We start from the raw sequence: 16,826 nt of genomic DNA on the forward strand, positions 1-16,826 counted from the left end.
GCGAGAGAAAGGTATTATCACTGAGCCAGAGAGGTCGCCATTTCGCCAATTTCGACTCTGACAACTCTAAATTGGCCAATGTTCAATTTCAGCATAATCTTCCCTAATTGACTGACACGGATCGCATTGTCGCAAAAACAAAACTGGATCGGGACGTTCAAATTGCGGGACGTGCGGGACATAATATGCGGGACCACGGAACATGCAAGACCGCTCCTTGCTCTTTTCACTTGCCGACTGAACTCGGATGCGGGCGCTCGCGTTCGCGCCATTTCTAGTCCCGCGAAAAGTTTGAAAATCGAACGCATCAATCGAGAAAAGTTACGATGTTTTTCGGGAGTGATGTGACTTAGGATTTTGATTAAAAAAAAAAATTTCGTTTGTAAATATTGAATATTTTTCTTAAAAATTTTTATATTAACTAGATAACTATTTATTTTTTTGCGCGTTTATTTTTTTTTTTGTTATGTGTATTCGAATGTGCCAATGACTGTATGAGCTGATAAGTGGATTGGCGGTCACCAAATTTTCAAGTCAAGGAGAATAGATCGAGTTGTAAGTAATTATCTGCATTTAATGGTAGTTAAGTGTCAACGCATAGTAATTCACCTAATTATTATGAATAATTTATGGCCTGTACTCCTTGGAACAAATTGCCGGTGTAAATAGTTTGCAGGTAAACTATGTTATAAAATGGTTTAATAGATTAACAATCATAGTAATAGCTTATGAATAGATAATTTTACTTATTTAATATGCAAATGGAGTTTAGCCCGAATAGTTTACATGATAATGTTATTAAAGAAATTGTTTTCATTTATAAGGGATTTATTATTTTTTTTTTCGTTAATATCTTTTATGTAAAATTTAACACAAATAATTTAAATTAATTCAATTTTGATCAATTAACTTAAGTGATTATAGCAGGTATGCAGAATACTTATAGCGTAGGCAATTTAAGATATATGAATGAATATTCATTAGTTCATAATTAGAACCAAAGGATTTAACTAGTAAAAGGAGAGACTGTATTCTGAAAGAGAGTGTACTTACTGCATTATGCACATTATGTAAACATAAATTTCCTCAAATTTAAGCAATGATATATATATATATATATATATATATCATTATTATATATATATATATATATTATATTGAAATGCACATTTTTCAGGGAAATACTCGTAGTTTGAAGGAAATTTATCATTGAAAAAAAAAATTTGCTTTATTGTTATTAAGTGAAATTAGTGCAAAATATGCTCCATTTTTTTGTATAAATAATAATAACTATTTTTGCACAAATGTGCAAAATGAGATATACTCGTATTACTACTATGCGATATACCTGTTTACAATTTACAAAAAGATATATTCCGACTCCCAAAAAATTATAAATTAGGATAAAAGAATGATAATTGCATTCTCTGATAAAATGTTTTATTCCAACCGGTAAAAACCAAAATAACTAGGTATTTCGCACATGGTGATTTAATAATTTTATCGCATCCTGAGATTTTTCTATCACATTTTTTATGTTTTTAAGTATGAAGCGATAACCTGCCGAAGTCAGACCTTCGTTCGTCGATTATATAAAAGCTTTGAGTTAATCAGTTCATCAATCAATCAATCAATCGACGACTACCATGGCGCAGTAGTATGCGCGGTGGATTTACAAGACGGAGGTCCTGGGTTCGATCCCCAGCTGGGCCGATTGAGGTTTTCTTAACTGGTCCAGGACTGGCTGCGGCTTCTTCCGTGGCTAGTTACCACCCTAACGGGAAAGACGTACCGCCAAGCGATTTAGCGTTCCGGTACGATGTCGTGTAGAAACCGAAAGTGTGTGGATTTTCATCCTCGTCTGAACAAGTTAGCCCGCTTCCATCTTAGATTGCATCATCACTTACCATCAGGTGAGCTTGTAGTCAAGGGCTAACTTGTAAAGAATCAATAAAAAATAATAACAAAACCTTTCAGTTTGCTTTTTGAGAAATTAATCGCATATACTATATGGACAAATTCATCTTCTATACCTAACAGAACATTACCACGCATACCTACGCATAGGCTTAGGTACCATCCCTTAGAACATGTCCTAATACGGTAAGGTGCATACCCCAGACCGGATTCGAACCCACATCCTTCGGAATCGGAAGCAGAAATGGGCTATTATGACTCTCTTTTTATTAAATCGAAACGAAAGTAAATCGAACGTAAATTTAAGGATTCCATTTTGCACAAAAAAGATTCCATGTTGAAACGAGACTACATTATCACAGCACGGTAAATATGTCTCTCAAGCGAAATAAACAAAGATGTACTCTTTGGATAAGCGAATCCGAAAACAATTCGCCACTCAATAAAACGTAGGTTTAATTTACATTCCACATCGACACTTTGCCGAAGCAAAAACGAAATGAGCAAAGCACACAACGTGTAAAGTTTACTCGATAAACTTTCGAGTAATTAAAAGTTCACTTAATTTGGTATGTAATTTTAAATAACACAAGGAACAAACAGTAGATAATGTATCTTCGTTTTATGTATCAACTAGCTGACGCCACGCGGTTTCACTCGCGTGGTTCCCGTTCCCGTAGGAATGCGGGGATATTATATAGCCTATAGCCTTCCTCGATAAATGACCCATCTAACACTGAAAGAATTTTTCAAATCGGACCAGTAGTTCCTGAGATTAGCGCTTTCAATCAAACAAACTATTTAGCTTTATAATATTAGTATAGATTGACATCTGATAGAGATCGTTTTTGTTTTGTTCTTTACAATTCCTTGCTTAGCCCTTGTTAGATGATGTGTGATGATGCAATCTAAGATGGCAGCGGGCTAACTTGTTAGGAGGATGAAAAAATCCACACCCTTTCGGTTTCTACACGACATCGTACCGGAACGCTTAATCGCATCGCATCGCAACGGTGGTAATTAGCCACGACCGAAGCCTCCCACCAGCCAGACCTTGACCAGTCCTAGCTGGGATCAAACCCAGGATCTCCGTCTTGTAAATCCACCGCGCATACCACGGCGCCGAGGAGGTCGTCAATCGATTGATTGAATGATGAACTGATTGATTTTTAGCTTTTATAAAACCACGAAGGTTATCGCTTCAAAAAACAAAAATGTGATAGAAAAAGCTCAGGATGTGCGATATATCTAGTAATTTTGGTTTATCCCACTTAGGGTAAAAAAAATATTAGAGAATGCTATTATATCATATAGGTACCGACTCAGTGTAATAGTTATTCATATTAATATTTTAAAGAATAAAGATTTGATTGTTGTTTGTTCATTTGTTTGCATTGTTTGGCTCTAAAACTACTGAACCAATTTGAAAAAATGCTATATTTTATCCTGGTATTCCTACCGGAACGGGAACCACGCGGGTAAACTGTGCGGCGTCTGCTAGTTTTTTAGAAGAAACCAACAACCAACCAAAATGGCTTGCTCCTCATAATTTTTCCGACTTTACTATATTGACTACACTGTCTGTCTTAAAATTACATTACCTTATCAGCCGATAGACGTCCACTGCTGGGCATAGGCCTCTTGCATGGACCTCCAAGCACAACGATCTCGAGCATCCAGCAACTCAAGATCGTTGTCGAAAATATCATTATTATCTGTAATAATGATGATGATGATGATGCCTCACAGCCGATTTCGGCTACACTGACGCTTCTGGCTCCTCAGGTCTGGGTAAGGAACTTGGATGGAAAGTTCTCTGGTGTGATTTCAAGTGACTAATGTACCCTATTTTGGCTTTAAGTGCGACTACATAGGGCACAAGTTAGCGCACCGACACAGTAATTGTATGTGTCTGTAATAATATATAATATCTATGTATATAAATATATGCCATACACATGTATAATTCGTAATTACCATATCCTTCCGTAGATCTTTAATTAAACGTTTCGGACGATCCAGTCTTTAATTAAATACCCCTATACAAAGACACATATACTCGCAGTCTATTAATTAGAGTTTGTGTCTTTCTGACATAATTATATGTTTAATATAATAATGGTTTGTCAATTAGATATATTCATTATTATCGCCCTATTTGAAAAGCCCACAACAAAAGCCATCCTCGTTATATATGAAAGTACCTATTAATTGGAGTTAATATCCATATAATAATTCCCCATGCTGCTCAAAAGCGAGTTTTACTGTTCAATGGTGTTACTCTCCATTAGCCGTGATTGCCCAGTGCATATGACCTCTGCCTCCGATTCCGGAGGGTGTGGGTTCGAATCCGGTCCCGGGCATGCACCTCCAACTTTTCAGTTGTGTGCATTTTAAGAAATTAAATATCACGTGTCTCAAACGGTGAAGGAAAACATCGTGAGGAAACCTGCATACCAGAGAATTTTCTTAATTCTCTGCGTGTGTGAAGTCTGCCATTGGGCCAGCGTGGTGGACTAAGGCCTAATCCCTCTCATTCTGAGAGGAGACTCGAGCTCAGCAGTGATCCGAATATGGGTTGATAACGATGAATAAGGAGCCCTGTAAGGAGACCCTAGGGCTGCGTGTGTAGTTTATCACTGCCTGTAATTAATTCATAATAACCATATGGAAACGGTGAAGGAGGAAACGCGAGGAAATCTCTATACGTAACAATTCTCTTAATTCTCTACGTGTGTGAAGTTAGCCAATCCGCCGTGGTGGACTATTAGCCCAAACCCTCTCATTCTGAGAGGAGACTCGTGCTCAACAGTGAGCCGAATAAGGATTATTAATGTTGATGATCTATGTCTGTAGGTGAAATTGCCGTTCCGTAGTCTTATAGTTTATCTCGAATAAACTTTTATAATATGTAGATACGATTATATTTATATATGCACAAACCCTGGTGCGCTAACTATTTTTGTTCACAGTCTAATGTAGGTACTTAAATCTCAAAGCTCTGTTACATTATAAAATCTGAAAAGTTAAAGGTGCGTGCCCCGGACCAGATTCGAACCTACGCCCCCTAAATCGAAGGCACAGGTCAGGTCCATTGGACTATCATGTAGCTTAGCTTAGTACAGTTATTAATATAAGTACAGTTCCGTAATCTATATATATAAAAGAAAGTCGGGTTTGTTACAACACTTATAACTCGAGATCTGCTGGACCGATTTTCATGGTTTTTGATTCGTTGCATTTGTCTCCGCCAAGAATAGCAGAATAAATCATAAAAACAATGAAAACTCGACGAATAAATAATTATAAAAGATGAATAATTTTCCATAAATGTTACTTTGTTTAGTATCTGTCAAACATTCGTTGTCGATCCTGTCAAATACTGTTTATGTAATGATTGACATATAAACGTGCGTTCAGAAATACTGACAAATGATTAACATTAACGCGTGCGTTTTTAAATTTATTTTGTGTAAATTAAAGTTTCTATTTCCGAAAACAATTTCTAAGATTTATGCTATAGGTTAACGAATGCGTAAATGTCTTTTTATGTTATCTATGATTTTTCCAAGATAAATAATTTACATAGGTATAAAAATCAATGCCAGGGTATCAATGTAGGGTAGGGGCAGGGTAGGAGTAGGGTAGGGGTAGAGTAGGGGTATGGAAGGGGTAGGGGTAAGAGTAGAGTAGTATAGGGTAGGGACAGGGACGAAGTGCACTTAAGTCAAAGCGAAGCTTGCCGGGTCCGCTAGTAGTATATATTATGCTTAAAATTTTAGCCACAAGGGAATACAGAAACTACACGAAAATGCGAGTAGATGCCAGTAATCATGGTAAAATGCTTTGATTCAAATTTATGATGCATGATCCTATAAGATCCAATACATGGTCTAAATAACCCCGTAAGTAATTCTCGTATATAGGTGTTAGTATTATTTCCATTTGGTTTGGTACTGAAAGGACTAATTATGCTATTAAGCCAAATGTGCTATTAAGCTAGTTGCATGGTACACCTATCTTAATACGTGGTCGTTTGACCTGATAGTCATCATCATCATCGTCATCACTATCAACACTTATTGAATGATAGGGGTAGGCCAATAGTCACCCACGCTGGCCCTATGGATTGGCAGACTTAACACACGCAGAGAATTATGAAAATTCTCTGGTATGCATTTTCCTTCACCGTTTGAGACACGTGATATTTAATTTTTTAAAATATATTTATAACTGCAAAGTTAGAGGTGCATGCCCCGGACCGGATTCGAACCCACACCCTCCGGAATCAGAGGCAGAGGTCACGGCTATTATCCACTGGGCTATTACGGCTATTATTTACTGGGCTATCATGGCTATCGATTATTATAGCCCAGTGGACCTGATAGTACACTGAAATAATAGTTTATTGGTAGTGTAAAAGGGACAAAAAGACCCCGTGTTGCAACAATAAAAATTGGTACAAAGCCTAAAACACCCTGTACCGCCTGAAAGGTCAATTAATCATCAATCAGTGTCCCTGTGAACGTGTTAAAATAGAGCAATGCAAATATTGTTTGGTAAATAAACTAACTGAACCGTGGAAAAATCACAAAATTAATTCAGTCGTAAAATCAACACAGCATAGTCTATGTTTTTACGTGAATTCAGTCGGTTACGTTTTGTCATATTTCCTCGTTTGTTTATACAATTATGTAGATTTCTACTAACGAATCAAGAAAAAGTTCATGAATTTTCATGTATTTTGCTTTACTGGATAAACTTTAAACGTGTGGCACAGGTAATAAAATTCTAAAAAAGTTTTTGAATTAAACCGTAAGCTGTTAAATGACAAAGTCACATAATCACCTGCTATGGAAATTTTCTCGTGTTTCAATATGCGAAAATTGCAATAGGAATTCGCTCTGGACTGCGTTGACTAAAAAGATTTATTTTTTCACAGTTTCAAAGGAGTGTAGAGTAATTTTGTCATTAATTTCAAACTTGCTTTTTTAAAGTAGGAGGAAATTCTATTTTTATTTTTATTTTTTACAAGTTAGCCCTTGACTACAATCTTACCTGACGGTAAGTGATGATGCAATCTAAGATGGAAGCGGGCTAACTTGTTAGGATGAAAATCCACACCCTTATCGGTTTCTACACGACATCGTACCGGAATGCTAAATTGCTTAGCGTTACGTCTTTGCCGGTAGGGTGATAACTAGCCACGGCCGAAGTCTCCCACCAGCCAATATCTTCATTAGTTTCGAACTCTCACTGGATAGAAACCTCTCCTGTTTGTAAAACGCTGTTGTAACCTTCTGACCTACCACTAGCGCTCATATCCGTATCTTTCTGTTTTACTCCTTTCGACCTTCTCTTTGCTCTTCTATATTACTTCTAAACATTTTCTTATATCTTCACATTACTTCTCAGTTTTATTTTAAACGCAATTTTCAACATATTTAAATACATTTTAACAGCCCACTACAGGGCCTCGCTTTCATCTTATAGGTGATATGGAGTATAGATCCATTAGGCTACTCCAATGTGGGCACAAGATCTCAGGAAACTTTTTTTTTCTCTTTTACGATCACTATCAGATGGTAATAATAATAATAAAATCCTTTATTCAGCTAAAAAAACAAATTAAAAAAATCAAGAAGAAATTACAAACTAATACTAACAGAGCTTACAAACTACTTAAAGATACCTACTTAAATTACAAAGTTCCTCTGTCTGTACTTAGTATAATAATAACGATAATGACTGAGACTGGGGCTAAATTTTCAATACTCCCAGCTGAGAATGTTTAACTTCAACTTCATATCTTGACTCGTTTTGCGTCTTCCCAAGAACAAGTACCTACAATAAAGTTTTAAAAAAAAAACACTAATTTCTGGTCCGTGTACTTTTCTGTTTGTTCAGTCTATTTTTCTCAATGACGTAGAGATACAAGGTTGAATAAAGGTTCGTTTTTTTCCTTTGAGCACAAAAAACTAACAGGACTTTTTTATCCTCCTTTTCTGACCTTAACAGTACGAATGGTTAGCTTTGTCCACTCATAATGCGTTATTGGAATCGAGCACACAACAAACCCATTGAACACATACAGGAAAATACGACTTGATCCTACTTTACGAACCATTGGGCGGGATAACGACATAACCTGAAACTTATTATAATCATTTATTACTAGCTTCCCGTAACTTTCTCTAATCTATATATAAAGAAAAAACAATTGCCAAAAGTTTTGAGGTAATTATCTAGAAATGTACGGTTTTTCTTTTTTCTTTTTCTTTACTTTTGTATGGACGTTTCTATAGAACAATAACTCCGATAAATGTGGGGACGGGATTCATTTAATGAGAGTTTATCCATTGTTGCGTTGTTTAAAAGATAACTTATTAAAAAAGGAACTTTGTTTTGAAAATATTAACTAAAATATTTAATAAGGAAAATTATTAGTGTGCTGTTTTCGTAATACATTTGTACTCTTATTTTCATTATTATATTTTTAACTGAAAGTAAGTGCCCTATAGGTTTTGGTTTTCCTTTGATGTGGATTGGCAGACTTCACAAACGTAGAGACTTAAGATAATTCTCTGGTATGCTGATTTACCTACTCACGATGTTGTTACTTCACCGTTTGAGACACGTGATATTTAACTTCTTAAAATGGACACAACTCTAAGTTGGAGGTGAATATTCTTTAACGATGTTTTGTATAACTCGCAAGTGCTAGTTTCGAATTCACCGCTATCTTTCTCATTCTATAGTATCGTGTTAAACAGAGAGAGATAGAAGTGAATTCGACTCGCACTTGCGAGTTATAAAAATATCCTTACAGAATAGCCTAGCTGATTCGGACCTACACCCTCCGAATCGAAGGCAGAGGTCATTTCACTCTACTGGTCCACTGGGTCTAAATTCAGGCTCTAATAAAGGGTATCACGGCTCTAAATTAAAGAATGTTGGGTGAGAAAGATTAGTTGAATTGTTCACACAAATAAAGTGATCCTACAACTGTCCACTGTTGCTATCGTTGGAATGATTTATACGTACCATCTGCTCCGGACATTTCCATTTGGATAATTGTCTTCCTCTGGCAACTTTCTAAATTAGCATTTGTATTACATCAGTGAAGGCTCCGGCCAGTGGCGGATTTACTAAGCTAAGTAGGCTGCAGCCCTTGAAGATTTTAGGGGATAGCATATTTGGTCTAAAAAACATTATTTTACAGAGATAAAGAAAACTAGTCTTGCTAAGGAGACCGACCATTTTGGGCCCAGCACGTTACAGAAAAAAGTAAATGACGGAAAAATTTTCATTTAATAATAAATCAAAATCGCCAAAAATAATTAGAATTGATAGTTGTTAATATTCATTGTTAGTTCAATAAAATTTAAATTAAATTAGTCTAAAACTGATTTTAAGACAGAGACATTTTAACGGTTCATTAATTTTTTGCCCATTAATGTATGAAAAATGGTCGATCTCCTTTAACGAAAATTTTAATATTGTAGTCCTACTCTGCTGAAGTGGCAAAAGGCAGGGCACATAGTTAGAAGAGTCGATGGACGTTGGGGTCCCAAGGTGCTGGAATGGCAACCCCGTACCAGAAAGCACAGTGCTAGTCAAACCCTCACTAGGTGGACCAAGGACATCTATAACAAGTGGGTTGCAGGGAGCCGCTGAATGCTGCGGCTCGAGACCGTTTGTTTTGTTTGGAAGTCCATGCAAGAGGACTATGTCCAAGAGTGGATGTCCATCGGCTGATAATGATAATGAGTCCTACACTATGTAATTTACAGTAACAAAATATATTAATGGCCATTAAATTGCTTTAAGTTCAGAAGTCAGTAGGGGCGCCAAACATTTAACAGCCTACTGGTGGCAGTTTGTTTTTTTGATTTGTAAATCCGCCACTGGCTCCAGCGCATATCGCCTTAAGGCGCTGCTGTTAAAAGCCGGGCGGCGTTTTGTTGGCACGTGATTTTCTTGTTAAATGATTGGACGTGACAACATCGCTGTTCTTTAGGGCTATTGATGGACGCCAAGCCGAGCTAATGGTCTAAGGGCCTGCATTAGCCAGACATACTTTATTTTATTTATGCTGTAGTTTATAGGTAGGTAGATAGGAACAGAAGGTACTGTAGTAATATATAGGTAGGTAGATACGGTAGGTACGGTTAATTTCATTTCATTTATGAAAGCTACATCTGGTACATCTTCTTTTCGAAAGAGGGTTTGAGAGGAAGAGGTGGTATTGTGTTTGATGCTATAGGACCATTAGCAAAGCAGACACCCTTCTGAGAGTGGTTGCTAAGCAACGGTTTTTGGTAAACGGGTTTCTATGTCACACGCTTTTTCTAGTATTACTTTAATTTTAACAAACTCGCGTGATACAACGTCGGAGTATGGATTGTGTTGCGTTGCAAGAACCAGCTCATGACTAAGGGTCCCTGGTAAAGGTTTGAAACTAGTCGGGCATACTTCGACATTATATTGCGTGAGTTTTAGCCGTGTTTCCGAATAAGTTAATATAAATAATACTCACGATAGTTTAATTTTTAAAATCTATATTATCTAGTAAGGAACCAGTTCTTTTACTAATCCATTGATGAAAAAAGAAACAGTAACTTTAGACGCAAAAAATGTTTTAAAAATAAGCTTTAAAAACATCTAGCTTCGTTGGTTCTACACACAACTTCAAAACACAAACAACCTTGATTTTTCGATAGATTTTTCCAACTAGAATGTTTACATGAAAATAGATCTGGTAAACTTTGATCTCAACGAATATGTCTGACTGAATTCCGATAAATTTATTTATACTCATTCACAGTATCGCAGAGTAGCGAATTAAAATAGGAAAATTTTACTACGGAATGAACTTGAGCCTAAAAATAACTGTTTTTTATATTTTTTGTGATTGAATATTTATATATCTCAAAACAAACTCCTGAATATTATGACGTGATACTTGCTGATTCGATAAACTTCGTAACACGAGTGCGATTCTGAGAAAATTGATTTTGAAAGTTATCCTTAAAAGATACAAGTAGATATCGCTAACTTTTTTGTAGATAATCCATATTTGGCTCACTATTGAGAAGGAGTCTCCTCTCAAAATAGTCCACCATGCTAGCCCAATGCGGCTTGGCTGACTTTACGCACGTAGATAATTAAGAATATTCTCAGATATGCTAATTTTACCTCACTTTGTTTTACCTTCACCGTTTGAGACACGTAATATTTAATTTCTTAAAATGCACATAGCTGAAAAGTTAGAGTTGCATGCCCTAGGCCGAATTCGAAGCTACGTCTAAGGAATCGAAGGCAGAGTCATATCCACTGGGCTATCACGGCTCCCTATCTTGGCTATCTCGGCTATATTTTGGCTATTTTGTAGATCAATAAAAGAAAAAAGTTTGCTATGAAAGTTTCCGACTCTTCCCACAATTATCTCCATATATTTAATATTTAATTACACAAAATTTTTACAAATATATGCCAAAAGCTTTCTCGTAAATCATTCTATCTATAAGTGAAAACTGTATGAAAATCCATTCAGTTGTCTTTGAGTTTATCGCTGTTTTGTAATATGTACGTATAGATTTTAAATATATTCATGGTTTATTATTGAAAGAAATATTTTCAACATTAAACGCCTTAAGACAATCCTTTCTTGTAAGACAATCTCCTCTTGCTTTTAGAAGTCGTTTAAAATAAATATTCTTCTTTGTACAATGAAATAGATATGATTTTGGGTTTATATTTAGTGATACACAAAATATGTTATTAGTAAAGATTTTTAATGTTCTGTTTACATTGAAGCATTTCCGCGAGTCTTTCAATATCTAAAGGCCAGTCCAGGTGATTTATCAACGTAACAATGTCAGTTAGTCTTGATCGATGCCTCGCCCATTCTCAAAGCATAAAGCTTTCTGAATTCAAAGCCTTTATTTCCCTATATTCAAACTTTGTTTGGTTTACCATTAAAAAAGGTCCTGAGAGATAGAGGTCCTCTATTGTTGATACACCACACCGGCTAAGGAAATCCTCTTTCTATCTCTTCTTTTTATAAAATTTCTTTCGATTTATCTTTTTCTATTGAATCGCCAAGTTATGTCACGAGGGTTCCAAACGGGCCTCGGACTAAGAAGAGCCCACAACAAATTCAGCTAAGGTTCTTTTTGTTTGTTTACAAACGTATCTAGAAATAATTACACAATCCTGTAGTATAGAGTGTCATATAGCCTGACATACAAATTTCCTAGACTATGCATCTTGTATAGTTCAGGAAAATATTGTTGTGATCATGAATACATATCAATGACAAGTAAATTCTGTCCTTAATTCAAATAACATGCATATCCCTTGTTATAAATATTGTTTCCCGATCCCAAGGCGTATGTATGGTACGATTTCGCATCGCCTATCATACAAATAGTATGTATCTGACAAGTCGAGAATTAATTTGATCGGTGTTGGATCCCAGCCATCTCTCTGGATTCAATTAACTGTATGTGCTCCTGTTAACTTGAACGAACACCTTAATCGTTAGTAAGTAAATATTAAATAAATAAAATCTTTTAATTTCTTAATCAAAAGAAATTAAAAAAAAAATGACCTGGAAAAAAGGAAACCTGCATACCAGAGAATTTTCTTAGTACCTATTATGCGTGTGTGAAGTCTGCCAATTCGCATTGGGCCAGCGTGGTGGACTATTGGCCTAACCCCTCTCATTCTGAGGGGAGACTCGAGCTCAGCAGTGAGCCGAATATGGGTTGATGACGTACGACAGTTGCACTTGTCATTTTACTGATTGAAATTAATGCCCCGACTATTCACTTATTTAAAACCACCCCAGACATTTCTGTTGTAGAAATTCTGTAATGCAGTTTATTCCATGCAAATAGAAGATAAATAACTATCGTTAGCTGCCAATAAATGAAAGTTTCTTGAAATAGAACAGCTAATTATAAACCTTTCTTGTTATACAGGGCTTTCTTCGACATTTTACGTGGAAATACAGAGAGTAAGGCCAAAGTGTTCATTCAAACACAACGATTAATTAAATTCTGGACTAGACGTAGTAATTTACGAAAAATTAAAAGTTAATTTTGTAATATTAAAAAAATAAAGCGTTCTACATCAGTTGTTATATTTTAAGCAACCTTAAAATATAATTAATAATTAACAAATCTACAATAGCGTCACGGAAATGTAGTACGAGATCCGGCACAAATATTAGATATTTTTTTGGGACACGAAATAAATTATAGAAAATATTTACATTGACACATTGCAAATAGGTTACCTAGTTAAAGTTAGTCACAGTATTTTTGACTTATTGGAGGGAAACGCAAATACTTGCGAATTAAAAAAATAATGCATATGTAACACTATATCTAATCTAAGAGCCAGTGTTCCGCAGACTTACAGTATAGTAGAAAACTCTAACTAGGTACAGTAAAAGCTCATTATTCGCGGGGGATACGTTCTCTAAATGTGTCGCTAATACAGAAACCGTGAATATGGAATGGTATTTTACATGGGATTTTATGGAATACGTTCTTGGATGACAAAATAAAAATATATAAAGAAAAAACAATTAATATTAAAGTTATTGATTAACTAAGAAAAATATAAATTCATTAAGAAAAATATAAGTTAAATGCGTATTGGCAAGAGATTTATAAGAGTCTATTTACTTAATTACTTGTCACTAATTAAAGAACAGACGCCGCTATATAAATATAATAGAAAGCACTCAAAGCTTAGGTCCGAAACAAATTGCAGAAATCATTTATTTGCATGATAAATGGAAACATTCGAGATTGCAAACAAATCTAAAGTTCAGGAACCTCAAGTTCAAGAAACGAATAAGTTATATTCGATGGTTTAAAATTGACGAGGTGGATGACATCTCCTTTTAAAATAACTCTGAAGGAGGAATAAATCTCAACTCATTCACTGTCCATACTATTTGGTTTTTTCAATAAACGAAAAAAATACTTTAGCTATTCGACTAAAGGACTGTGATGGCCAGATTGTCCTCATTTTATAATAATTTTTAAAAACATTTCTTGCCTCATGTTTCTAATATATGGTAAAGAAGTAAAAAGTATGGAAATAAATGAAGTCATTGGTTATTTATGAATGAACTTCGAATGATGAGACTTGGTCGCTAACTATGTGCCTCATAAGAAGGCTCAGAGTCTTACAGCGGGTGATGATCGAATCAGAAATTAGGAGTTTCGAAGAAGAACCTAAGGTCACCGACATAGCTCAACGAGTCGCGAAGCTGTGCGAAGTGGCAATGAGCAGGGCACATAGTTCAAAGAGTCGATAGACGCTTGGGTCTCAAGGTGCTGGAATGGCGACCCCGCACTAGAAAGCGTAAGGATAGTCAACCCCCACCTGGTGGACTGACAACAACAAGCGAGTCGCAAGTATTCCCTAGTTGCAGGCGGCTCAAGATCGTGATGTTTTTAAGTCCCTACAAAAGGCCTATGTCCTGCAGTGGACGTCCATTGGCTGATATGACGATGATGATGATGATGACGAACTTCAAATGAACGCCATAGAATGAGCTACTAATTGGAAAATCTAGTGAAAGGTGAAACAATAATGAGACATTCTAAAGCCTAACGTCTTCAAGGCACGTACAGAAGAGGGCCTAAAGTGATGACAAAATGGAGATTACAAGTAAAAAAATTAAAAGGAAGTCCTAAAAAATAGATGGCTAGATTTTGTGAATGAAGACTTGCAAAAAGTAAGAAAATTAGCAGTGTGGAAAAATTCGTGTATAACAAATTAATGGAGAAAAGTGCTAGAGGAGGCCAAGACTCACAAAAGGTTGTAGCGCCAAAGGAAATAATAAAAATAATTAATATTAGTCATTTAAGCGCCTTTAGAATCCAAATTTTAATTTGATAACAAGTAGCTTTGTAGTTTAATAATTTCTAATTTTAAGTTTCCGACTTCATTTCATCATAATCATCATTAACAGCTGATGGACGTCCACTGCTGGACATAGGCCTCTTGCATGGATTTCCAAACAAAAAGGTCTCAAGCCGCGAGCATCCAGCGACCCGCTTGATATCGTCGGCCCACCTAGTAGGGGGTCGACCAACACTGCGCTTTCCGGTGCGGGGTCGCCATTCGATTTTATTTACCACCAAAATAACATAACATAACCTGACGTTTCAAAAGTGCTCGTAAAGTAATTCGCGCTCCACACGGCAAAGATAAAACTGTACAAAAGGACTGTGCAGTCAGTTTGTGCAGTTTTTCGAATGCCACTTTATGTCCGAATCTGCGCCAATTTTCGAACACTCGTTCGATAAAACTGCGGTAACAGACTGCGCAGTCGATTTGTGTAGAATGTTGACTACTACTGTCAATAATAAGTCAATAATAGCTGAAAAGGCAAAACTATCAAAATACTTGCACTTTGTTCAGGAGATTACCGCCATATTGAATTCCGTCAGCTATTGTTCTGATAGTCGTTTCAGTCAATGGTGTAATAGCGAAAAGCTTCGACCAAAACATTATAAAGCTTTCGCTTAACTGCTTGATCAAGGGTCAGATACAGAAGGTATGTTATTCTTGAGACGGCGCGTATTGTTAGGGGGTTCCTTACCAACCCTGAGTACCAGTTGCTACGGCCATCAAATGTTCTGCAGCGGAAAGGTTGATTTTTTTTATAAATTTTGAATAGTGTATATTTTGTATTTAATTAATATTGTCAAATGAATAATTAAGAGATTTCTTAATAGTGGCAGCGCAAATCGATAGATACTTTGTGCCAGACAATAATGAGATGTGTTTTATGTATACTCAGAGGCACAATTATCTGCCCACTTTAATGACGTGAGTATAGTAAAGTGGGCGAATAATTGTGCCTCTGAGTGTATTTCATTATTAACTCAGTACACGGTTACTTCACAGTAATGTATAAGTCCAGGGTCGTAATGTGCGAGCACTTTTATGACACCTTTTATCGCTATAATTAAAAACTTTTGAACAGACGACTTTATGATGAATTTTATCTCGAAAATTTTCTTTCACTTTTTTGATAGATGCTTCGTAGTATTTCTGCTTTAAAAGGATAGTATAGTTACTTTTTCACAGTAAATTTTACCGATAGATACAACAAGTTATCTATTAAAAATATATAAATAACCGTGTTATCATCTGATAATAAAGACTTATGGTTTCATTTTTGTGAAAATAAGCTGTGTCAGATTGCTCTGGGATCTTCTGGGACCTTGGACTATTAATTGTGGACAAGCCGTGATATGACCTCTGCCTGCGGTTCAGGAGGGTGTAGGTTCGAATCCGGTCCGGGGCATGCACCTCCAACTTTTCAGTTGTGTGCACATTAAGACATTAAATATTACGTGTCTCAAACGGTGAAGGAAGAACATCGTGAGGAAACCTGTATACCAAAGATTTTTTTTTAATTCTCTGCGTGTGTGAAGTCTGCCAATTCGCCCCCTCTCGTTCTGAGAGGAGACTCGAGCTCAGCAGTGAGCCGAATATGGGTTGATAATGATGACAGGCTGTTTTTTTCAGCTCTCCCATAGGTCTCCCAGTTTCTACGTGGTATCATATTGCAAAACTAAATCGCTCGTTGGTTCGACCAGAGTCAAAAGAAACAAATATTATTTTCGACCCGATTGACCCGAACTTGAAATGACCAGTTGCCTCGACTTGTGACAGAAGGGCTGGCTCATTTTTTGCGCAAAGGATCAGTCTGGCTGTCCAGCGTGGAAATGCAGCCAGTATTCTTGCCACCATTCCACGTGGGCATGATTTGTATAGTTATTAGGATAAGTTAGCTTAAGTTCCTTATTGTTTATTTGAAACTGGTGGACCTGGTCAAGCTTTGCTTTGACTTATGTGCACTTCTTCCC

General features: G+C 36.2%; 1 protein-coding gene across 1 annotated transcript in view; it reads left to right on the forward strand.

Annotated features, from left to right (window-relative positions):
• Positions 1–221: 221 nt before the first annotated feature.
• LOC112045230 (cardioacceleratory peptide receptor) overlaps positions 222–16,826 on the forward strand; it is a 129,188-nt gene continuing 112,583 nt past the window's right edge. Inside the window, exon 1 of the mRNA XM_024081334.2 lies at positions 222–555. The gene's annotated coding sequence lies outside the window, so the exon portion shown is untranslated. The remainder of the gene's footprint in view (positions 556–16,826) is intronic.

Source organism: Bicyclus anynana, chromosome 7 (genome assembly GCF_947172395.1).
Source record: "Bicyclus anynana chromosome 7, ilBicAnyn1.1, whole genome shotgun sequence".
Lineage (NCBI taxonomy): Eukaryota > Metazoa > Arthropoda > Insecta > Lepidoptera > Nymphalidae > Bicyclus > Bicyclus anynana.